General features: G+C 42.8%; 1 pseudogene; it reads left to right on the top strand.

The window, feature by feature from the left end:
• The first annotated feature begins 5,797 nt into the window (after positions 1 to 5,797).
• Positions 5,798 to 26,018, top strand: LOC127679748 (myoferlin-like; annotated as a pseudogene).
• Positions 26,019 to 26,401: the final 383 nt, after the last annotated feature.

Genomic DNA, 26,401 nt, shown 5'->3' with positions numbered 1-26,401 from the left:
CGAGAGAAAACTCTCCTGGGCATACCCTGTGGAACATACACGCTTAGACATACATGCAGCACCAAACCACTTCAAGTTACAATGTGTTGTTTAGGGAAAAACACGAGAATTTCGCACGATGCCAGATTTCTTCTCGTCGAGTTTAAGTATTTCTAGTATGTTCGTATTTGTCTTTACTCTGCAACACTGTATTTCCTTAAAACGTGGTATTCTTACATATTCTTCCGAGAGAAAACTCTCCTGTGCATACCCTGTGCAAGATACACACTTACACATAAGCGCAGCACCAAAGCACTTCGAATTACAATGTGTTGTTTTGGGAAAAACAAGAGAATTTCGCACGATGAGGGATTTCTTCTCATCCAGTTTACGAATTTCTAATACATTAGTATTTGTCTTTACTCTGCAACACTGTATTTCCTTAAAACGTGGTATTCTTACATATTCTTCTGAGAGAATACTCTCCTGTGCATTTCCTGTGGAAGATACACGCTTAGACATACATGCAGCACCAAATCACGTTGAGTTACAACGTGTTGTTTAGGGAAAAACAAGAGAATTTCGCACGATGCGGGATTTCTTCTCGTCCAGTTTAAGTGTTTCTAATATGTTCGTATTTGTCTTTATTCTGTAACACTGTATTTCCTTAAAATATGGTATTCTTACATATTCTTCCGAGAGAAAACTCTCCTGTGCATTCCCTGTGGATGATACACGCTTAGACATATGCGCAGCACCAAAGTACTTTGAGTTACAACTTGTTGTTTACGGAAAAATAAGAGAATTTCGCACATAGTGGGATTTCTTCTCGTCCAGTTAAGTATTTCTAGTACGTTCGTATTTGTCTTTACTCTGCAACACTGTATTTCCTTAAAAAGTGTTATTCTTACATATTCTTCCGAGAGAAAACTCTCCTGGGCATTTCCTGTGGAAGATACACGCTTAGACATACATGAAGCACCAAAGCACTTCAAGTTACAATGTGTTGTTTAGGGAAAAACAAGAGAATTTCGCACGATGCGGGATTTCTTCTCGTCCAATTTAAGTATTTCGTATACGTTCGTATTTGTCTTTACTCTGCAATACTGTATTTCCTTAAAACGTGGTATTCTTACATATTGTTCCAAGAGAAAACTCTACTGTGTATTCTCTGTGGAAGATACACGCTTAGACATACACGCAGCACCAAAGCACTTCGAGTTACAATGTGTTGTTTTGGGAAAAACAAGAGAATTTCGCACGATGCTGGATTTCTTGTCCAGTTTAAGTATTTCGAATAAGTTCGTATTTGTCTTTACTCTGTAACACTGTATTTCCTTAAAACGTGGTATTCTTTCATATTCTTCAGAGAGAAAACTCTCCTGTTCATTCACTGTGGAAGATACATGCTTAGACATACACGCAGCACCAAAGCACATAGAGTTACAACGTGTTGTTTAGGAAAAACAAGATAATTTTGCACGATGCGGGATTTCTTCTCGTCCAGTTTAAGTATTTCTAATACGTTCATATTTGTCTTTACTCTGCAACACTGTATTTCCTTACATTGTGTTACTCGCAGATATAGTTGTGCATTAGTGGGAAGAGATCCCCTTGGTCCTGTGAGGGTTAATAGATTCCCAAGTGTAGTGATGTTGGTGGGTGGGTGTGGTTGTATGTAGCTCATGTGGAGGGAATCATCTTGGAGCCAGGACATGGGAGCAGGCTTTGCGGGTTTTCGGAGGAGGTTTTACTGGAAAAGGTTTTGCATTTGAAATGTATATGAAGACTATATTCAATAAAAATATTTACTAAAAAACACTCCCCATGGCTGAGTCAACAATTTATTAATACAATAAAATCAAACTCGCTCTTGTTCCTTGTAGCAACACTTTTTAACAAATAATTCACAGTACCTTGAATTTTGCCTAATTTCAAATAGTCTATCTTTGATTTTCTGGCGCTGTGTTATAGACTGTTGTCGGGGAGGCCACCATCTTGAAGTACATTGTCACATTAGTAGCAGATGTGCAAGGTAATTTTTGTGTGCGATCTGATGCAAATTTGCCTCCATTGAAAAGCAAGAGTGTAAAATAAAAGTCCTTTAAGTGCAGCTCTAATTATAATATTTTGAGAAAACCATGTATTGTGAGATCTGATATCCGGTGTGTGTGTCCATCTGATATGTGGGTCCCTTAGAGCTCTGCTGTGCACCTGGCAATCTGTGTAGTCTCACAGTACTGAGAAATTGTATATTGAATAGAGAAAATTTTATATCCAAAACATCCTAATAAGCAAATGGTCCATAGTACGATTATAGGGATATTGAAGGAAGCAACACAATTTTTTGTTCTAGAATGAGAAGATATTAGTACTCTGCCTTTGATAGACATTAGGAATGTGATGTACATTTGCAGCTTAGTGGTTTTATAATTTTACGGGCAATATCCCCAGACTCACAGTGTGGGAAATCTTTGTAGGAACTGGGAATTCGGACATTTTTCTGTGTGTCCTGGTTCACACTCAGGTGTGTTGTAATTCACTCTTTAGGGGAAATTATGAATGTGATCAGCGTTGCAAAGATGAGAGTTGTTCAAACTTTCTTCAGATCGCTGAGTCGTAAGTGATGAAGAGAAAGCCGGTGGGCAGGGCACCCGCTCCCACCTCTCTTGTTCCTGGCACAGTGATATTCCGGATTTCCTCTCTGCGACACCGTCAGTGTCCGCCTTCTCCTGGGTTGTGGGAAGTGTTACACAATGCTGTTGCTTCTGTCTGGAGAAGCCTCCTGCTTCCCGCTGTTTTCCATCCCGTTTCTGTGCTGCCTCCGTAGTCCAGTTCCTTTACACCGTGATTGTCTTGAGTGTGCTCTATTTGGACTTTTATTAATTTTATACTGTTATCATGAGAGACAACAAATGTTCAGATGCTTAAACCACACAAATCTATTATTTTAACACCTTCAAACCGTAAGTGCTGCATTGCGCCATGGCGACACCAGGGGGCGCCGTTGCCCACTTTTGAGAAGAAGTTGTTCTGGATCCCAGGCAGCTGCTGTGTCCCTGGCTTGGAGAAGCAGGAGCAGTGGCTGAACTCACCAGGTTGTCCGGCGCCATCTTCACCCATCGTGTGTCTTTGCCGTGCTTTTCCGTCTCCTGTATCCACAAAACCCAAGATGATCTGTCCACCCCACGGCCCTCACACTGCTGATGTTTCCTCATGTGCATCCTCCTGCTGCTCTGTTACACGTCTGGGTTGTCGTCTCCAGCTGCACTGCGCAGATCTCACATGGATGCTGATCCTGGACCACACCCAGCCCAACGCCTTCCCCAGGCTCCTGGCACATGTGTGTGTCCGTGTGCTGACGTGCCCTGCCCATCTGGGTGCTCGTAGACTATGTAACTCTCAAGGGCTGAGCCAAGCTCCCGACTTTTAAAACACAGTCTCTGAAAGTCACTTTTCACAGAGACCCCTCATATCTCCCGCCATATGCAGTTTTCAAATTATGTTCAGTAAGAGTACTGATCTTTCAGCTCATTTTGGGTTTAAAAACGTTGAGGTCCACATACTGACCTCTCAGGGTCACATGATCTCCTGCTTCTGCTGCATCTGTCACAACTGCTGGTGCGTCATCACTGACATTGGTTCTGATCGACTAATGGCTGAAGACAGGAAGTGCGTTTAGTTTCACACTTTGTCCAATCACAGATGTTTTGGACATATTGTGAGTTCTGTTTTGTTAACATCCTGAACCCTTTTCTGGTGGTCACGACTGCTTGCATCTCCGGCCCCAGGGCGTCTGATTCCCTGTTCTGGCTTCTGTGGCCCCTTCACTCAAGCACACGACGCGCCCCCCATATTAGTTTCAGTTTAATCTGGAAACATTTCTTCAGCTCCTAGAATCGTTTAAAATTCAGAGTCTTCTGCTGAGAATCACAGTCGGAGAAGAAGAAAAAAAATATGCACTGAAAACATGAGCAAAGAACTGAAGCAACACACTGCGACCTGGCTGTCTTTAAGTGTGCAGTTCAGAGGGTTTGTGTGTGTGTGTGTGTGTGTGTGTGTGTGTGTGTGTTTTATATACTCTGAGTATCATCGTCTAATTTTAGAACACTGTTTATTATTTCAGGATGCACCCCTGCACCAGTTAGCATTCATTTCTCTTTCTGTTCGTCCCTTGGAAGCCACAGTTGTGTGTTGCATCCCTGGTGACGGATCATCGTACATGTGGGGCTCTGTGACTGCTTTTTACCCGTTTGACATGGTGTTTCTATTTCCATCAGTGTTGTTGCATTTTCATTCATTTTTCCCTATCGCGGTGCAGACATGGGATCCCAGGTCCTGCACATGTAAGGCAGGTGCTGTGCTGCTTCGTTCTCAGACATGTTTATTTGAGGGAGGACCTGAGTGTGTAGTGCAGGCTGGCCCTGAGCGTGTAAGGTGGGCCAGGTCACTCTCGAGCTCACTCGCACCTCCTGAGTGCTGGGACTGCGGGCACACAGCGTTCATCTCTTCACATCACTGAATTGTGTTTCACATTACAGAAAACTCTATTTTATTTACGCACTGGTAAGTTCGTGAGCAGCTCAGTTGTCTCCATTTTGTACTGTCTTTAACAATTCTGGTAAATGTGTGCCAGTCCTCGGCGCCTTTCATTGCTTTTACGCAGATTTTACATATGTTTCTTATTATAGAAACCTACACTTTTTTTCTAAAATATGTTCTGTAGACTATTGAAATTAATGTTTATATTTTTCTTTCCCTCTTTGGTTTTAGAAACTCTGGAGATAGCGTCGGTAAACGTAGCTCATTCTGTTAAAAACAACTTCTCATCTCGGTGTATTCCCCAGGGAAGAACAAGTCTTTGCATTTATTCATATTTAATCTTTTGTTCTCAGCATTTTGAAGATCCTGCATTTAAGTCCCCTCTAGTAATTACTCAGTTATTATTTATCTAGTGCTTGGTTTATCAGGTGCTGTCCTGGGATAGGGGAAAAGTCGTCTATGGAAATACACAATGTGGAGCCATCTGGGAGACGCGTCTTCCTTGGGGATGACATCGCAGTGCATTTTGTAATCGATGTAGAGGCTGCGATGGATTAGGGAGAAGGGAAGGGTTTGTTGACGGAGAATAGAGGACGTGAACCTGAAGAGTTAAGGAAAGATCCATGAGGTTTTTAGGGACTGAGACGGGACAGAACTTGTTGAAGGCAGAGCATGATGGGAAAGGTGGGCCAAGGCAGTAAGGGCGGGACAACAGAGAACTCCAGCTTCCCTTCTGAGAGCTCAGCAGGCATCACGGACCCACAATGAACGTTGTACAAAGTCACACTGGGCAAAGTAGGTGCGAAGACTGAGCTTGAACTTGGGCAGGGTCGTGGGTTGTGCTTGTGGTTTTGATGAAGCATTTGTAGTGTTACACGAGGACACAAATCCATGTGGGTCCCCCCTCCCCCCAGAGCTATAAAGTCGACTGAGTCCCTGGGCAGCGATGACCTCACCCAGGAAGTGAACACTGTGAGAGAAAATGAGGGCAAAGATGGGGTCCAGCCGGGGGTCCAGGAGAAGCCTCTGTGGTGGAGACCATGGCTGGGGCGCAGGAAGAACTCGGGTTTCTGTCATCACAGTGCAGACATCGGCCTGAGGGGGAAATTGGCGTCGTTCTCTGTTTGCGGGACATGTGTGAGGCGCCCGTTGGCCCCTTGCGTTGCTCTGAGCACAGCGTCTTTGCTGCAGTATGAATATGAGGTCGGCAATAGCGACATCTTGGAGGTGCAGCTACTTAGAACAACAGACCTTAAACAACACAAAATGAGCAGACATGGCACACCTGAGGACGTCACCGTGGGATCTGAAAGAGGGAATCACTATTGTTCACGTGTCCATCAGTGATGAATTCCTGTCAATCTCGCAGCTCGTTTCTCTCCGTGGGTATCAGGGGCACGGTCAGATTCTCCTTTTAATTTTCCTGCTTCTTGACAACAGTTGTTGGTGGGAGGGAGTGTGCGGCATCCCCCAGCCTCCGTAGCTGGAGGAACGCATGCAAACTTCCACAATGAGAAGGCATCGAGTGTGGACAGATCAGGCTGAGGCCCAGACGCACAGAGAGTTGGTGTGGGATCCAGGGAGACACGGAAGACCCTGGCACAGGCTTGCGATGCCCGCTCCATGGGTTCAGGCCTCGAGCGATCCTGCAGTGTGTTTAGAAACTATTAAAGAGCTAGGAATGTAGGTGAATGTCAGAGTGCTTACCTGGTAGTCACAGAGCCCTAAAGAGCAGAAAGGAGAGGCAAGATACTGGGGCCCATAAGTGGATTTGGTTTGAGACATTGAGAAATGTTCAGATTTTGGACTATTTGGACACACACACACACACACACACACACACACACACACACATTTGTGGCATTATAGCATCCCCAAAATTTCAGCATGGCATATTTAGTGTTTTCAGATTGGGGTGTTCAATCCTGTGACAGTCACAATAGCAGAGAACATCTGTGAGCAGAGAGAGGAGCTATGTTCTTTCCTAGCAAGTTATTTTTTGCTGATCACACAGATGTATCTCTTTTGGGTAACTAGTCTCAAACTCTGTTGCAGGCTGGGAGTATGGAATCACCATTCCTCCTGATAATAAGCCCAAATCCTGGGTCGCAGCAGAGAAGATGTATCACACTCACAGGCAGCAGAGACTTGTCCGAAAACGCAAGAAAGATTTGACACAGACGGCTTCTAGTACCGCAAGGGTAAGAGGGGCGGGAGGAGGGAGCTGGACCCGGTGCTCTGCCTGCTACACTGCGCAGAGTTCTGGCAACAGGGCTGTTTTCTGCAGATCCATTTACAAATCAAGGATATGATCCTGGGTTCTGGAAATGTACCTGGGAAAGTTATAAATCCCTCATTTATTCCTATACTGAGCAACCCTGGGGATGAGAACACGGCAGCACTCTGTGTTCCCACCAGCCCTCCAGAAGATGCCGAGGCAGTCTGGAGGATGAGACTTCTAGATAGAAAAAGATTGTGCTGGCAGAGTAGGACAGAGGTGCTGTTACCTCAGAACCTGGAACAAGATGCAGAATTCAATCCCTGGGAGCAAGTCTTAGAAGAAATATGACCAGAAACAGCCTGGGCAGGAAAGGTTAATGCGTGAGCTCACTCGTCCTGATCACAGTCCATCATGAAGGACGTCTGGACAGGAACTCAAGGCAGGAACCTGGATGCAGGAGCTGGTTCAGAGGCCATGAAGGAATGCTGCTGGCTAACTTGCTCCCTGTGGCTTGCTCAGCCTACTTTCTTAAAGCCCAGAACCACCTGCCCAGAGTTGGCACCACCCACAGTAAGCAGGGCCCTCCCACACCAACCATTTCATTAAGAAAACACCCTCCAGGCTTGCCCATACGCCAACCTGGTAGAGACATTATTTCATTTGAGGTTCTCTTTTCCCAAATGACTCTAACTTGTATGTAGTTGACATAAAACCATCCATAGCCTTATTTCATTTAAAGCGTACAAGGCTTTAAACTGCGTAATAAATTAAGTGGAATAATAATATGGAATCAACAATAAACAATACATGTTATACATCATGTAGAACACTTGGCATCATTCATGAGCTGTAAGGTCTGAGTGTTGTCCATTCCACAGATGAAGTTCATAGGCATGAAATAGATTTGCCTTAGGTCCTATCTCCAGGAAGTAACAGAGATGACCTTGGAACCCAGGTTAGACTGATTCTCAACAGGAACTCTTCCTATTGCTCTAAAGGCTCAATTCTTATTGGAGCTATGAAATTTTACTTAGCAGTTAACTTCCAGAGAGCAAAAATAGAGCGACATCATTTTGGTGTCCCCCATATCATGTTACTAGGACAGTGTGGTAGAATCAATGAATCTTAAACACTACATTGTCTCATCCTGATTGGATGAGACTTTCTAGACTTGCTTTCATTTCTCCTTATACATGAGCACCAACATGACTCTAGAAGAACACAGGGCTACCAGTCGGAAACCCCAGTTCCACCATGAGCCTGGCCGGGACTTCAACCATATTCTCTAGCCTGCTTCATTCTCAGTCACACAAAATATGTCATCATCACTATCCAGACTATCACAAAGGAAGATAGAAGATCACATGAAATGTGTACTTTATGTTTATTTGAAGTGGGAAAAGTTAAAGATCATACATGAATAGCAACTCTACACAAGTCTCTTGTTTCTAGATTAATCAATAGTCGTCAGTATTATTTTCCATTTATTCCATCTGGTTAACTTGTAAGACACTTAGATAAATTTTTGGCCAGTTAAATGTCTAACACATGAAGGCAAAAGCCACACTACCTTTTTGTCCAGCTATACCTCAGCCTCGAAGACAATCTCTGTCGTAAAAAAGAGCATGCGCACAGAAATCATATTTAACTTAAAAGTACTGTACTCAGTGATTAGCTATCACAGAAACAATATGCTCTGAGCTATCACATCATTGCTAATAACAGCAGGTGTTTAGCATAAGCAGAATATCTAAATCTTAGAAGATGTTATCATTTTACCCATATGTAAAATGCAGATGGTAATTCTTTCCAAAAAATGTCACAATCATGTGTTCTCAAAAGCAATCTGACAAAGAACCCACTCTCAGTCACACCTGTGTCTGAATGGTCACAGCAGTTGCCTGGTGCCTCTCTGTATTTCTGTAGTCCCTCAGTTCTGCCAAGTCAGAGATCCCCTCTAGTTCCTTTGCTGTATCCCTGGCTCCTCACCAAGAACTTGACAGAGAGTGGATTTTTGGGGACTAAATATTTGTCCATTGACCAAATGGTCTACTTTATCAATATGAGGAGTATTATTATGCATCATTAAATGGTGTACTTCTATTTTAGGCCAGGGAAGAACTTGAAGATCAGGAGGGCTGGAAATATGCTTCTCTAATAGGCTGGAAATTCCGCTGGAAACAGCGCAGTTCTGACACCTTTCGACGCAGGCGCTGGAGGAGAAAAATGGCTCCTTCTGAGACACACGGCGCGGCTGCCATCTTTAAACTTGAAGGTGCCCAGAAGCTGAAGTGTGATTGATAGTGGTGTAAAGGAAGTGTGTGAGTTAGGTAGAAAGCACAGCCAAGCCCAGAGAGGCTCTGGAACCCCAGTGCCTTCACAGCTGCAAAGAAGTTGGGGGAAAGGTATACAGCCTGAGTGTCCAGTGACTCCCATCTTAGGAAGAAACCACACGAGAGAGGTCCTCAGAACAGCAGTGCAGACACATCTCTTTCTCCCAGCATTTTTTAGTATATCTGCCAGGACCCTGGTTTCAGGAAGCATCTAGTAATTTTGCAGGAACGGATGGCTTGGTTGATTACGAAGATGATATGATGGTGATTGGTGATGATGTTGGTGGTGATGATGATGATGGTGATGATGATGATGATGATGATGATGATGATGATGATAATGGCAACAATGACAAAGACTTCCTCCTGCTTTAGGGTGCAGAAACCACAGAGGATGGAGACGAGAAGAGCCTAGAGAAACAGAAGCACAGCGCCACCACTGTGTTTGGAGCAAACACGCCCATTGTTTCCTGTAATTTTAACAGTAAGTTTTAAGCATGGCTGTGAACTCTGCGTCTGTCACTTTTATCTCTAGAAAACTCTTCAAATCTTCAAATGTTATATAATACAGCTACATAGATGAAGGTAACTTCCTATTACTTCACTTCATGAAGAGTATTCATAAAATGCATTTTAAAAACTATATCATATTTGGGATGAAGAATGACCAAATTACTGGTCTTAATTTCTATTTATAATATACTCACTGTGGCTAGAAAATGATAAATTATTATTTTAATTATGGGCAAAGGGTTAAAATTTTAAGGAAGATCTGATCTCAATGTCAGCCTTCAAGAATTTCAAAATGTTATTAATAGTGGCATATGTTTACATAGGACTTAAAATGTACTAGATATTCAAGCACTCACAGTTCTGAAATTCATGAAGTCAGTCACAATACTTTATTAACCCTCAAATAGTGTGTATCTATGTATCTGTGTATCCGTGTATACATGCATATATCTTCTGTGTACATACATGTGATACAGTGTACGTCAGTGTATGCATTAGTAAGAAGAGTTTGGACATTTTAAAAGTCAGAGAAAGTCTGAGCAGATAACTATCCCAGATATAAATCTCACATAGCACTGAGACCTTGCTCAGTGACTGCTAGAGATCAGGCTCATCTGAAAGTCTGTGATGAACAGCTGTGCACTAAACCCAGGAAGGCCAAAATGGGACTAACGTTCCTCTGATCGCCAGGCTGGCATCAGGATTGTTCTAGCAGTTATTTATTTGGTTTCATTTTCTCTTTGGAGGCGGAGTTTTTATGTGTAATCCAGGCTGCCTTTACTTCTTGCATGCTGGGATTATAGGTGTGCAAGCACCACAGTTGGAATATAGTAGTTAAAGTACACCCCCATTACACTCATCTGCCTCCTATCTGTATAAAATCTACTTTATGACTCCCTGCAAAGCCCACTTTTAAATCATCTAACAGACAGACAGGCATGCATGCATGCATGCATGCATTCATGTGTTGACGCTTAATTTATATTTTAGGCACAGTAACAAATAAAGCATGGCAACTAATGATAAATATTGAAGGTATTAAAATGCACTACAATAAAGTGGCCAGTACCATTGTTCTCGTGCTTTGGGCCTTTATTAAAATAAATCAGAGTTACTTAACACAAGCACTGCAGTGTTATTTACATCAGTCAGCTTGTGAACTGCGAGAAGAAACTACTGAGTGACTCCCAGGCAGGCAGTGATGGATACACCGGACAAACGCATGATCCACGTCCCGAATGAGGAGCAGCTTGGTGCTTGGAGACTGGTCACTCTGTAGCGCTTACAATATGAAACTTGTGCATCATGTATGTCTGGACTGTTCTGTTTGTTGTTTGTGACCTGAGACTGATTACAAGCAACTGAAACAGGAGAACAAAGCCAGGGACGTTTGGACTGTTGTCCTTTTATATGAGAGCACGGTGTGGGGATCATGTGTACTCTCTGCCATGGGGAAATGGGCCGATTGGCCGGTGTGTCTGCAACATGCATCATCCCCAAAGAGCTGAGAAAAATCCAATTAACAGTTTCTTGTTTCTCATCACCTTCCCTTCAGGAGTCTACATCTACCGCCTGTGCTGTTACATTTATCAAGCCAGGAACCTCATGGATTTGAACAAAGACAGCTTTTCAGGTGAAGGGGAAATCCCTAATACTCTCTAACACAACAGGCTAGCTTGAATCTACCGCACACCAACTGGTATCTTGTTTTGTTTTCATTTCTTTCAGTAAAACCCTTTCCATATAAAGATGACTTTGGTATGCTTGAAGAAAACCACCTAGCCATTACTAGAGGAATTACCAATTGCTTTAAGAACTGTTGCTAGGTGCTAGAGATAGCCAGGATACACATGGCCCTAAAACACTAATCATCACTGGTTGAGTGACAAAGTGCCCTGAAGAGCAGCTTCTGGCCTCCCTTTGTGTGCACGTGGAGGCTTTTTGCCTCCTCTGCTGCCTCCCCCCACCCTCCCCCAACCCCTCCCCTGGCTACCTTTCTAGCACTATGTAACTCTGAGGCTTCAACTCTGGTCCTCACATTGGTAGTTCACATGTGTTTCTGTCTATGCTCTGTTGGTGTGAATAGAATAGAGGCTATACTGAACTATTTAGGGACATTCCACTGTGGGACCTGCAAGCCAGTAACATTTCCCTGGTTCTTCTGTGGAAACAGCTCTTAAAGCACTTATCTGACAATATCATGCACAGTGTCCGTTCTTATCCACGTCCCAAGCACTCCTCTTACCCAAGTCTTTGTGAATTATTTTCTTTGCTAATAATATTAGGCCAGATTGTCTAGATCTGGTCTAAAAATTAGATCAAGATTATCCTATTCTGTAGAACAAAACTTCAAAATGTTTTTGAGGACATTTTCAAATACTATCCAACAGGGGGCACTTTCTCACTGTAGATCCAATCAGAATTCTTAGAAAAAAGTCTTCACTGAGGTTTTATACATAAAGATCTAACCATGTTTCTCCCAGTTGGATACAAGATTTATCATTGGGGAAAAAATAAAAAAATAAAAAACTACTGTTTTCATGTTACAAGCTGTTAATCCTCAGAGCAACTAAGCCTTTCTGATTTACTTACCACTATATTCTTGAAACCTGGCACTCAAAAATAAACATTCTGTATAGATAACAGTAGAAGCAAAAGCATAGAATAAACTTTATCAAAACAGAAACAAAAACATAAAAATAACTGGTGTTTATTGGTGACATTGACAATAGGCCCTGTTCTAGGCAGCTCCCCATCTTCACGTCATCCCATTTTCTACCCAATAGGAAAACAGATATTACTTTCATGGCAAAGAGGGAGGAACCAAAGCTTAGGAAGATTGAATCATTTTCTTCCAAGATCATGGGGGCACAGCACATCAGATGTGTTGCCTGGTTGCAAAGATTGCATTCTAGATGATGTATGTGAAAGTTTGTGGATGAACCTTGTTGAGGAGAAGTGCGCGCCAGAGAAGCGATCCTTTGCATATGTCAAGGCCTCCAGTTAGGCGTTTCTCACCAGGATGCCGTCCTCTGTGATGTCCCGCTTTCTGAACTCTTTGTCTTTAAGGGGTGGTGAGAACACAGGACCACTATGTCCAGAAGAAAACTCTTTGGTTGAAACGAGCTGTTGTAGGAATCAGACTTCTCTGAGACTCTACTGTTAATATTTTTTTTTTTTCTGTCCCTAGATCCATACGCTCATGTCTCCTTCCTCCATCGAAGCAAAACCACTGAGATCATCCACTCCACCCAAAATCCCACCTGGGACCAAACCATTATATTTGATGAGGTTGAAATCTTTGGGGAGCCCCCAAACAGTTCTCCAGAGCCCACCCAAAGTTATCATAGAACTTTTTGATAATGACCAAATGGTAGGTAATCTGGAATTTTAAGGTGACTTGGGGACATGACAGTAGTGTGCAGAGCTGTGTGATCAGGAATGTGAGTGTGGTCTCCTTCTCTAGGGCAAAGATGAATTTTTAGGTCGAAGCATTTGCTCTCCACTGGTGAAACTGAACTCAGAAACCGACATCACACCGAAGCTTCTCTGGCATCCCGTTATGAATGGAGACAAGTCCTGTGGGGACATCCTGGTCATGGCAGAGCTGATTCTGAGGAACAAGGTATCGCATTGTTCTTACTCATGGATTCCTTGAGGAGCTGCTTAGAGTGTCTCAGTCATTCTGGGCACTCTTTGCCTTAATGAATGGGAAGTGCTGACAGCCTGTGTTTATTTCACAGGATGGCTCAAACCTTCCCATCCTCCCCTCTTAGAGAGCACCAAACTTGTACATGGTCCCTCAGGGGATCAGACCTGTGGTTCAGCTCACTGCCATTGAGGTATGTGTTCTCTCTGAGTTCTATTTGACCAAACCAAAGGGTGTGGCTAAGAGCAAGGTCCATTAATATAGGGCATGCATCATGCTGAGTGCTTTCTTGCTGTTTCTAACTTCCTATAAAATCTGCTCCTCCCCACACCCCCATAGAAATAGTCATAGAAAATGGAAATCTTAACAAAGCAACAAGAAGCAGTTTTCCGAGATTTCTTTTGGGGGGAAATTCACCAGAGGAAAAAAAGATAACCCAAGGGAAAGTGCTGTGTGAACAAGGAGAAGGTCTGCCAAGGAGGCAGGGGTGGGGGTTGGGGGAGGGAAGCATCTGGACATTGGAGACATGGGAGGTAATTAGGGCAACACAGGCTGGTGGTGATAACCTTGTGGCTAGATAGACGGGATGCTGATAAGGAAGCATTGTTATCCTCTGTCTTGCTGGGCATTCCTGAAAACAGACCCAGGGAGCTTCAAACAGCCGCTCCAGTTTGGAATGCTTGAAGGTCACTTACCATGCAAGAGGTTTACACTTGGTCCTCCAAATTGCCTCACAGTAGATAACATGAGTCCAGTTCACAGATGAGATCTAGAGGTGCTGACTGACTCATCAGCACTGACAGCTGTGATGCTTTGTCTTTAGCTACCTGACAAAAGGGAAGGGCCAGAACCACTTTCTCTGTGTGTCCATGGGCACCTGAACATAATATGCACTGGTATTTTAGACAAATGTGCATCGCTCCATACTAAAGACTGTACTGTGCACTGTGTAACGTGATTGTGATTGGATCTTTCCATATGTGTATGTGTGTGCATGTGTGTGTACAAATGTGTGCATGTGTTTGTGTTCATGTGTGTGTGTGTGTGTGTGTGTGTGTATGTGTGTGTGTAATGTGTCAGGTTTACTTCCCTTCTTTTTAACTTGTTTCCCCAGATCCTAGCTTGGGGCTTAAGAAATATGAAAAACTACCAGATGGCTTCCATCACATCACCCACTCTCGTTGTGGAGTATGGAGGAGAGAGAGAAGAATCGGTGGTGATCAAAAGCCTCAAGAAGACACCCAACTTCCCAAGTTCTGTTCTCTTCATGAAAGTGGTACAGTATCTAGACTGTGCACGAGCCCACGTGGAAAAACCCAGCCTTACAAAAAACGTGTCAGAGACTTCTCCCTCCTTAGAAAAAGCTACAAACAGCCCCAGGGACAGGGAAGTATCTATGAGCAGTGCTTGCTTCTTTTTGGTCGCTGTTATAGGCCCTTAGTGAGCCCCTCAAGGTGAGATTGTTGACAGTACAACTGCACAGGGACCAGAACTTTCCTGCTAGGATCTGGATGTCTAGGGAAAGGGTAGTTGTGGATGACTTCAGTGCAGGCGATGGGGCATGGCTCTAGCAGTCTGTGACTGAGTCCATGCCATAGACCCTTCTTTGACCCTTTGAAGTTTACCTCCTGTTATCAGAATTGTGAGGCGTCAGGTGGGACTCACACAGCTCCACCTGTTATAACTAGAGCAAGTGGAAACCACCCAACTTGTCCATTTTGAAAAATATTAAATTCTTAACTTTCTTAGTTATCCCTGGAGGTCCTGGAATTCATTCTGTAGACCAGGCTAGCCTTAAATTCAGAGATCTGCCTGCCTCTGCTTAGTGAGTGCTACAATTAAAGGCATGCACCCCCACCACCCAGCAATCCTTACTTAACTCTTATAAGTTAAAAAGTTCATCTTTGCATTGCTATATAGAAGATTACAATATGGACATACAAAGATGGAAGACTAAAACTGTCCAATTCCTTTCTATAGCTCATTTCCCTTCATATCCCCAACACACTACCCTTGAACATTGGGGCCAATGTTTAACCTCTCATTTTGCATCTGAGGCAGTTGAGGCCTAGAGAGGAGAAATGGCTTGCCTGTTCTCAGAGCAGGTGCGCACCCTTCTGTACTTGGGGGTCATGGTCTAGTTTCATCTACAGCTCTAGCTCAGTGCTACAACTTCAGCTACAACTCCTTCCTTTGCTATGGAAGAAATGAGAAGGTTAAGTAATGTGTACAGAAGGACACATCAAGTGAGTTGCCGGAGCTTGGACTGGGGTCCTTCCACTCTGTGATTCTGCAGATGGACAACAGTCATATGGACATGTAGAAGCAGAATCCCTAATTAGTCACCACTAAAAACCTGTCCATCCTCATCCACTCTCCCCCGCCTCCCCTTCCCACTTCTAGTCTAGAACCTAGTTTTGGTCAACAGATGTGAGAGGAGGCACTGAGGGAGCACCTCATCCTCTCTCTATTCCAGTGCAAGGCCAGCGACAGACATTGATTAACCCAAACCTCAGCCAAGCTTCCAGGCTAGCCCATGTTCAGGGCAGTGTCTTCAAAGCCCCCACATCCCAGGAGCACTGAAGGCAAAATGGGCATGCCCTTGGCTGTGAGCTTCCAGCACCGAAGGAATTCCAGCTTGCTATTTCCCTTGAAGGTTCATTTATGGCTCCACCATTCCTAAATTCTACTTAAGCCCCAGCTAGTAGATGACCAAAGTTCTATCTGCTCCATGAACTTTCCTACTTGCTTTTGAAGAAGGATCCTTGAAATTGATGTGCTGTTCTCACATCAGCAACAGGGATCAGAGCATCCAGCCTCCAGCAGAGCAGATGGCTATTGAGCATTCATTGAATGGTATCAATTGGTCTAAATGTTGGGGAGATCAAGGGACCAAAATGGTCTTGTCCCTTGAAATTCCCTCTCAGGAAGAAGATTGTAGGAGGGAGATGGGCTCAGTGATAAAAATCTCATTCCACATTATGCCAAGAACAGTCTAAGCGTTTCACATATGAATTCCACAATTCTACTATTAATAATGACGTAACCAGGCACACAGGGTTAGAAAAGTTCCCTAAGGCCATGCACTCCGTGACAGCAGAGGTAGGATTTGATCTTCCAGAGCCAGGCTGAAAGAGGATTTTGTAACCTTTGAGCCAATTACCAAGCACCTCAGTCTGAAATACCTAAGGAAGGTCCCCCTGGACTGTATTTAATGGGCAAAAAGAGTCTGGGCTAGTACCTTGGGGGAACTGACTGGCAAAGCTGTTCCTGTCAGATGTGGAAAAGAGAAATTACATCCGTTTTTGTGATCCCTAGTTCTTGCCGAAGGAAGAATTGTACATGCCTCCACTGGTGATCAAGGTCATTGATCACAGGCAGTTTGGGCGGAAGCCTGTGGTTGGCCAAGGCACCATTGACCACCTGGACCGCTTTTGATGTGACCCGTATGCGGGAAATTAGGATATTGTACCGCAACTAAAAGGTATGTCTGTAGGCAAGGCTATATGTTACATTTTTTAGCTTTTCTTTATGCCTGGTCTGATTGAATCTTTACAAACCATATTCTAGATGCTACAGCAAAAGTAAGGGCTGACTTACAGTGTACGAGGTCATTCTTCCAGGGAAATACTGATAGTCAGTGGTGCCGTCAGCCTGGACTCTTAAGGAACTTTGAGGGTCAGAGTCCAGTGCTTAAGAGGCCACCCTTTGGCATGCCTTACTCTGGCATAAACACAGGATGTCCTTTGAGGTAATGCTGCCTGCTACATGAACTTTCCTATTTGCCTTTGAAGAAGGCTTCTCCAAATTCAGAGGGTGCTCTTCCCACATCAGCAACAGAGATGAAGGCATCCAGCAGGCAGTTGTTGAGCAGTCATAGAATGCCATTCATTGATCTAAATGTTGGGGAGATCAAGGGGCAAAAAGAATCTTGCCCTCAAAGTACCAGAGGCCAGCAAGAAAATGAGTGTGTGTAGATCAGTGGTCTAAATACTCTGGTGTAGAGATTCAGGGCCTACTGTGTATGGAGACAGAGATCCCATCCATAAGCCTTGAAGGAGGAGATTTTCCTTTCTAAATGACAGGCATGTCTTTCGGTTTTGTTTTGTTTTTTGTAGTATAGGATGGCCTTGGATTCTGCTTTCTCCTATGTCTCCCTTTCAAATGCTAGGCTTGTTTTTCCTGGCCGGCTCTAAGGAGGAGATTGCAATACCAAGTTAAGTATGTATGGGCCCACTTGATCTGTATTTAAGAGAGATGTTGTAAGACCATTTGAAAGCCATTCCATTGTTATACATACAGGAAAATGTCAAATGATTTACCTTAGACCATATAGTTATTATATAAGGAGAGAGCAGGCTATACTATTTAACTTGGAGTCTATAATAAATAGCTAATGATGCAGTGTCTCGCTCTTTCTCATTTTATAGACACTTGCTTTTAGTTTACCATATAGTTAACACTGTGATAAGGGCTCAGGGCTCAGTCACTTTAGTGTCCAAGATTCCAGACATGGGGATCTTGATGAGGTTAGACCTCAGTGGAGGACTAGAAAATTCTATTCACCTATCACTGAAAATTCTGTTCAAGCTATGAAGATTGAAATGGATGTCTTCTGTTTAAGCAGGTAAGCCACAAGCCAGTCCTGGTTAAACCACCAGAAGGCTTGGTACTGGTATTACGGAAACTCTAAAAAGCTATATGATGAAGAAAAAATATCAGGCACAGACAGTGTTTTCTGAGCCTATCCTCAGACTTTGCTTATTGGAGCATGGGAAGGGCAATGGAGAACTGTCACTTAGGAATACACTTGCATATGGAGGCATTCACACACCCTTGTCCATCTGACTCTTGAGTCCTGTGTGACTGAAGTGGCCTGCAGTTTCCAATGAGCTTGTCTTGGAAGTGTCTAGGCTACAAATCTATCTGAGGTACCAGGTGAATGCAGACAAAACTCACTTAAAAACAACCAGTGTACCATGGATGCTCAGTAAATGTCAGGTTCCTTCTACCTGAACTGTTTCTCTGTCACTTACTGAGTGCCCACTCATCCCTGGCCTCCGGGGTGATAGATAACAAAGACACTAGAGTCTAACAGATCTAGGCTAGGAACTTACTTCCATCTGAGGCCTAATGGGAAGCAAATGACCTACTTTCTTGCAGCTTCGGTTTATGTCTTTATCTTTTAAATGGAGATTACAGGATAGTAAGGAGTATCAAAGGACTGAATGAGATCATGTAAACAAAGTGCTTAATTAGCCCAATACTTAAAGATAGTAGATACACCTCATCCCAAAAGTACCTTCTTTCCCAGGCTTCCGGTCTTATATGTCCAATGCCTGGGTGGGTTTACAGGAAGGTCTTTTGACTTGATGGTGTTTGTTCTTTCTGCATTCTGACCTAGGACCTCTTGGGATCTTCAATGTTAAAAAAAAAAAAAAGATGTTCTTGTAACCCCACCCCTGCCTGCATCAGGCTGGACCTTGGTACCCACATTTAATTGAGATAAACCCAGGTGACTCCAGAGCCTGTTCCTAAACAGTTGTTGTTACTCCAAAATCCAGAGTTACATCTCTCTGGAAAACTGCGTGTAAGACCAGGGCATGGGCCACCTACCTTTGCATGCTATGAGAGAGCGAGGGATGGATCCACAGCAGCAGCTTCTGACTGCTGAAGGGATTCATCCCTGCTCTCTCCTCTCCCCACTTCTCTCCTCCCCTCCCCTTCCTCTCTCTAATCACCTCTCCCTATCCTGTCTTCCTCCTCTCCTCTTCTGTTTCTCTATCTCATTTCCCAAGAAAATGAGGCTCTTTTAGACACAGATTTGCCATCTCCATGCCTATTCCAACATGATCAGCATGATCTTTTAAATTGTGTGTGTGTGTGTGTGTGTGTGTTGTTGTTGTTGTTGTTGTTGTTGTTGCTATGTGGCAGGTAGAGGGCCACTTGCAGGAATCAGGTCTCTCCTTCCACTGTGTAGGTTCAGAGAATCAGACTCAGGTCATCTAGCATCTTTACCTGAAGAGCCAACTCTCCGGTCCTCAACACAATTCTTTTTCAGGCACTCATTGTGTGTAGGAACTGATTTAACTACCCCAAACCAAGAACCATGGGCCACATAGTTCCCCATAAAATGTCTAAAAGCCTATCCTACTCTGAGAATGTGACACGTGGTTGGGTCATTTTCCCTGTTTAGGAGTAGTCCCTCATTAAAAAGTTTCACCCGGGTTAACTCATCATGCATCCTGAGGCTGCTCAACTTGACCATGGAGTAGAGTGTTCTCCAGTCTGCCATTCGAAGTGTCCTCTTACGAACCTCTTTGCCTTGTAGCATCCCTTATGTCTGCGCCCCCCGTGCTGGGATGTTGTCGTTGAAATAGAAGACACCAAACCATTGCTGACTTCTAAGGTAGGTTGTATTCCAGCTGTCTAAGCAATTGGTGAACTCACACAGACATTCAAGGCCATTAAAATGTTGCCCATCAAACCAATGTACTGATTAGACACAAGATCTGAGTCTGGCATTCATCCACACTTAGCAGTGAAATTGTACCAACCAAAGCTTCTTGAAAGTTTTTCACTTATGACCACTTTCATCTGAGAAAAATTTTTTACAACCTCAGGTGTATAGGTATATAAAACAAGGTGTTCAAATCAAACACACACTGATAATTATATAGCATTTTATGAATAATTCTTTGCTCAACATAATCTTATCATCTGTCTAAAACAAAATCAATTTTGCATTCTAATGAGATGGGCATGCTTGTTCATTGTAGGATTTAAGTCTTAGCTGGATATATAACACTGGGGGACATAAAGCATCATTAATGTTTTTCAGGGTTAACTAATATTTTGATTTTAGAGTCATTGATGCTGAGACTTTGGATAAATGTGTAATACCAATACAAAATGGCAGAAGTATGTTTTGGGCCATTGCAGAGATGGTTGGACACTCTCCTAATTCCAAGCCAAATTTCATTGGTTTTTTAGTGGAGCCCACAATTAAGAGAATTTAAATTATTAAAATACTTTGAATTTTAACAGAAATTGGACCTTTTAAAGGAATTGAATTTTTAATATGTAAAGAGTATAGGACTTGTAAAGTTATTTAGATCTTAGGGATGAATAAGAAAATAAGGGTATAGGATTAATAGTGATATGTTGGTGTGTCAAGTGACAAGAGGTCAAATGTACTGGTTGGATTTGTGTCTCAACTTGGCACAGGCTGGAGTTATCACAGAGAAATGAGCTTAGGTTGGGGAAGTTCCTCCAAGAGATCCAACTCTGGGCCATGTTTTTCAATTAGTGATTAAGAGGGAGGGTCTCTTGTGGATTGGGACCATCCCTAGACTGGTATTCTTAGTTTATATAAGAGAGCAGACTGAGCAAGCCAGGGGAAGCAGTCAGTAAGAAACATCCCTCCATGGCCTCTGCATCAGCTCCTGCTTCCTGATCTGCTTGAGTTCCTGTCCTGACTTCCTTTAGTGATGAACAGCAGCATGGAAGTTTAAGCTGAATAAACCGTTTCCTCCCCAACTTGCTTATTGGTCAAGATGTTTGTGCAGGAATAGAAAACTTGACTAAGACAAGGGTAATGAAAATAAGTAGCAGTTGAGCCTTGCCAGTATGAGAGGCTGGGAAAGATCAGTTGAGAGGCGAAGACCCAGGGGCAGTTGATGATTCAGGACTGTAGAGATTTTGAAATGAAGCTGGGTCTTGCAGAGCTGTAAGTATCTGTGTGTGTGTGTGTGTGTGTGTGTGTGTGTGTGTGTGTGTGTGTGGTGGGTGGGACATGCTACTCCTGATCCAGTTACCCACTTTTGTTTGCTTGTTTGTTTTTTATTGTCTTATTGTGGAGGTTTACCATTTTTTATGTCTGTGTGTATTCTTTTTTTCCATCCCCTAATTGCTTTTGAAGAAACTTGGAAACACAGTTTTGTGATTGGGAAGGCAATGTTAAATCTTATCGGAAAGCAACTTTGTTACTTTCCTTTAAAAACAAGCAAAACAAACCCAACCAAAACTAGACTTGCCTATCTGCTGAGTCTGGAATTAAAAAAATGAAAAAAAACTTTCTATCAGCACTTTATCATCATTATTATTGTTATTTTGGATTTTCAAGATAGTTTTTTTTTTTTTTTTTTTTTTTTTTTTTTTTTTTTTTTTTTTGCATAGCCCTGGCAGTTCTAGAACTTGCTTTGTAGACCAAGCTGGCCTTGAACTTACAAGAGATCTGTCTGCCTCTGCCTACAGAGTGCTGGGACTAAAGGCTTGCACAACCACCACCAGGCTTAAGAGTTCAGGAGAAAGGCATTTCACTTTTTTGGTGACATACTGATCATCATGTTTGGGGAAATTTAATTTACAGTTATGATGAGAATTAAGTATCTGGGTGGTTAAGATCATGTTCATCTACCTGTAGAAAGGAATGTGAGTTGACATCACTTCATAATGGCTTTCCCTGTTGTGCTACCACAGATGACAGACAAAGCAGCTCCCCCAGCATTGCTGATGGAGTCCATGCTGACAGCAACATGGGCTGAGTTGGATCACACGTGTGTGTTAGGCATTAGGGATTCTGTACAGCACCAGTACCCTGTACAGAAATCACTTTGATAACTGTCATGGCTGCTGCTTTTGCCTGGTGTGGCAGAGAGGATGAGAGTTTATATATTAAACAAATGAGATAGTGGAGTTGATGTGTTAAGTAGAGAGCCTGGCATCTAATCAGTTATGGAGTGCTCAGGGCATGGTTATATTGAAAGCTTAGGCTGAGCCTTATTCAAGTATGCATGCATATATTTTAAAAATAGCAACAGTGCATTTAAAATGTTGACAGACCCTAAAATTAAATTTCTTGCAGGAAATAGGACAGATTTTCCTCTTCATTTTGAGAACACAAATAAAATAATAATGAGTGAATGTCGCAGACATCTAGAAAAGATAAAGATGTATAAGCTTTGACATTTTTTCTCCTTAAAGGCCTCCATAGTAGACATGGTATGAATAGGATTTAATTATCAAATTAAAACCTTAAGATATTTTTTATCTGCTCACATGCATGTTTGAGACAGGTGGAACCTTTTGCATGCTAGTCAAGGGTGTTTGTTTGCTTGGCTTTTTTTGTTTTTGTTTTGTTTTTTATTTTTTGTTTTTTTGAGACAGTGTTTCATCATTAGCCCTGGACATCCCTAGATCTTGTTCCGTAGAACAGGCCTGCCACAAACTCACAAGAGATTTGCTTGCCTCTGTCCCCCAAGTGCTGGGATTAAAGGTGTGTACCACCACTGCTTGGCTGTCCAAGTTCTTTTTGAATATGGGAGAACATAGCCTAACTGTGAACTCCACCTGAGACCTGAGACCACATGGCAACTGCTAAACCTGCTCTTGCTGTCCTACTGTTTAGTTGAAGAAGATATACTATAGCGAATACATAGTATACATAGTGTATATATACATATACACTATAGTGAAAGAATGCTATTTGTTGTGCTCTAAAACCTATATTAAGTATACATATACATACATTCAACAATTATTTATCAAGAGAAACCTCACAGAGGCAGGGAAAAGGGGATGTGTGCCCAGCCCTCTCTTCTGTGTGTGAGCTGCTGAGACGGGTAGGGAATTCACAGGCCAATAAACTGAATCTGGTTCCTTAACGTGACAGGCCGGGCTGTGAAATGACTTAGAATTTTTAAAAGATATTGGACATTTTAAAGGGATAGAATTTTTAATATATAAAGCCTGTGGAACTTTTATTCATCTTGGGGATGAATAAGAAAGTAAGGGTTGAGGATTAATAGTGATATGTTGGTGTGTCAGGTTCACGAGGGTTCTGATGTACAGGCTGGTTTTGTGTGTCAACTTGACACAGGCTAGAGTTATCACAGAGAAAGGAGTTTTAGTTAGGGAAGTGCCTCCATGAGATCCAACCTTGGGACTTTTTTTTCAATTAGTGATCAAGAGAGGATAGACTCTTGTGGATTGGGACCATCCATGGTCTGGTATTCTTAGTTTATATAAGAGAGCAGACTGAGCAAGCCAGGGAAAGCAAGCCAGTCAGGGAAATTCCTTCATGGCCTGTGCATTGGCTCCTGCTTCCTGACCTGCTTGAGTTCCAGTCCTGACTTCCTTTTGTGATACACAGCAGCATGGAAGTGTAAGATGAATGAACCCTTTCCTCCGCAACTTGTTTCGTTGTCAAGATGTTTGTGCAGGAATAGAAATCTTGACTAAGACAAGGGTAATGAAAATGAGTATCAGTTGAGCCTTGCCTGTATGAGAGGCCAGGAAAGATTAGAGGAGAGGTGAAGACACAGGGACAGTTGAAGATTCAGGTTTGAAGATATTTTGAAATGAAGCTGGGTCTTGCAGAGCTGTGTGTGTGTGTGTGTTCCTGTGCATGTGCATGCATGTGTGCGTGCATGTGTGAGTGTGCCTGTGTGTGTGTGTGTGTGTGTGTGTGTGTGTGTGTGTGTGTTGGGGGAACATGCTACTCCTGATCCAGTTACCGTTTTTGTTTGCTTGTTTGTTCATTTTCTATTGTCTTATTGTGGAGGTTTACCATTCTGTATGTATTCTTCCTTTCCATCCCCTAATTGCTTTTGGAGAAACTTGGAAACACAGTTTTTTGATTGGAAATGTGATGGTAAATCTTATCGGAAAAGAACTTTGTGTCTTTTGATAATGGGAAATACATAGTTATGAGCTTGGTTATAGGTTCCCATTATCATTTATTTGTTTATCTTGTAGACATTTAGAGTTTGGAAGTTTGGGGTTAATTTTTGTTTGTTTTGGTTCATCTTCAGTGTTTATAAGAGATGTGACAATGAATATCTTTAAACGATCATTTTTACACAATCAGTGAAAGCTGGTGCCCGGAAAAATATCCTTACAACTGTGTGTCAGGTTCTAAATGCATAAAGGCGTTGTGATGATCTTGCCAGATCTCTTTACATAGAACTGGGCATTCCCCATGTGTACAGCCACCTTTATGACTTTTATATAGGAACTAATTTTGTTATTATAACTCTTTGGAGTTTTAATGTAAACCCAAGTAAACATTTAGTGGAAACTTTGCTCAACCTCCCATGATCAGCCTCCAGTAGCACTTTCTGAACTTGAACACATGTATCTTAATGCTTGACCTGGTCTCCACTTTGGTTTGGTTTGGTTTATTTGTTTGTTGGCTTGCTTTTTCTGAATAGATTCTCATAAAGGTAAATGGCACCATTTAATAATATTAAATGAGACCATATGAAATCGATAATGTTTGCCCATTTTAGCTTACAAAAACAAGAATTTCACATGGTTCAATTTAATACTATTCTCTAGTAGTAAAAGCAGAAGATACTGGAGACATATGATTTTATTTTAGCATTAATTGATCTCAAGGATGTATCTACAAAGACACGCAGATTCTTAAGTAAGTATCAGGAAACTTTCCTCACCTTTGGATCTCATTTGAGTCTGTCTGTCTGTCTCTCTATCTGTCTGTCTGTCCCTTAGAATGGAGATAGGGCAGCATCACCCAATGAAATGACTTGCCCTCCAGGTTGGGAGTGGGAAGATGAAGCATGGATCTCTGACATAAACCGCGTAGTGGATGAGAAAGGTAACATATGTCTGCTTGCCTGAGTGAGTCTGCAGAAAGGCCTCAGTCAACCAGAGCAAAGCTTCCTTGGGAGGAAGGGCCCTGGCTCCACCTAGGTCATGTGATGTAATCCATACCTCCTCAAATAGTGCCTGACTCAAACAAACAAATGGACAGATGCTGGGCGAGGAGAAGTCAGGAGTGGAAAATGGAGGTGCCAGGGCCAACCAGCTGGGCTTTGGGTACTTAGAAATCCGAATTAGGAATAGAGATTTAGAGCTTGGGTTTCTCTTCTGAACTACTGAAATAATCAACTTTAGAGGCCCTAGATCTCAGGTAGGAGAGTGGCAAAATGTCTTGCATGTCATCCCGCTGGCGATCGTGTGATCGAAGTTGCCTCTAGGTACAGTATTGTTCACAGTTTCTCTACAGATAATCAGGTCAAATGAACTTACCATTTGGAACTATCAAAAGGAAAAGTAACATTGATTTGTTCCACTAAGATGTGATAATACGTGAGCAGAGCAGGATTGATACATCACTGTCCAAACCGATGTTGAATTGGTTGGGATTATGCTATACAGAACGGCATTTATTGCATTTATTGAGTGATAACTATGTATCAACCACACAGTTGTGTGTCTTTTAACTTCTCCTCTCAGAACACAAGTGTGTTTAGAAACTATTAAAGAGCTAGGGATGTAGGTGAATGGCAGAGTGCTTACCTGGTAGTCACAAAGCCCTAAGGAGCAGAAAGGTGAGGCAAGATACCGAGGCCCATAAGTGGATTTTGGTTTGAGAAATTGAGAAATGTTCAGATTTTGGACTATTTGGACGCACACATACACACACATACACATTTGTGGCATTATGGCATCCCCAAACTTTCGGCATTGCATACTTAGTGTTTTCAGATTGGGGTGCTCAACCCTATGACAGTCACAATAGCAGAGAACATCTGTGAGCAGAGAGAGGAGCGATGTTCTTTCCTAGCAAGTTATTTTTTGTTGATCACACAGATGTATCTCTTTTGGGTAACTAGTCTCAAACTCTGTTGCAGGCTGGGAGTATGGAATCACCATTCCTCCTGATGATAATAAGCCCAAATCCTGGGTCGCAGCAGGTCGATGTATCACACTCACAGGCGGCAGAGACTGGTCCGAAAACGCAAGAAAGATTTGACACAGACGGCTTCTAGTACTGCATGGGTAAGAGGGGCAGGAGGAGGGAGCTGGACCCGGTGCTCTGCCTGCCACACTGCACAGAGTTCTGGCAACAGGGCTGTTTTCTGCAGAGCCATTTACAAATCAAGGATATGATCTTGGGTTCTGGAAATGTACCTGAGAATGTTATAAATCCCTCATTTATTCCTATACTGGGCAACCCTGGGGATGAGAACATGGCAGCACTCTGTGTTCCCACCAGCCCTCCAGAAGAAGCCGAGGCAGTCTGGAGGATGAGACTTCTAGATAGAAAAAGATTGTGCTGGCAGAGTAGGACAGAGGTGCTGTTACCTCAGAACCTGGAACAAGATGCAGAATTCAATCCCTGGGAGCAAGTCTTAG

Source organism: Apodemus sylvaticus, chromosome 3 (genome assembly GCF_947179515.1).
Source record: "Apodemus sylvaticus chromosome 3, mApoSyl1.1, whole genome shotgun sequence".
NCBI classification, from domain to species: domain Eukaryota; kingdom Metazoa; phylum Chordata; class Mammalia; order Rodentia; family Muridae; genus Apodemus; species Apodemus sylvaticus.
This window is presented reverse-complemented; position numbering and strand designations above follow the sequence as displayed.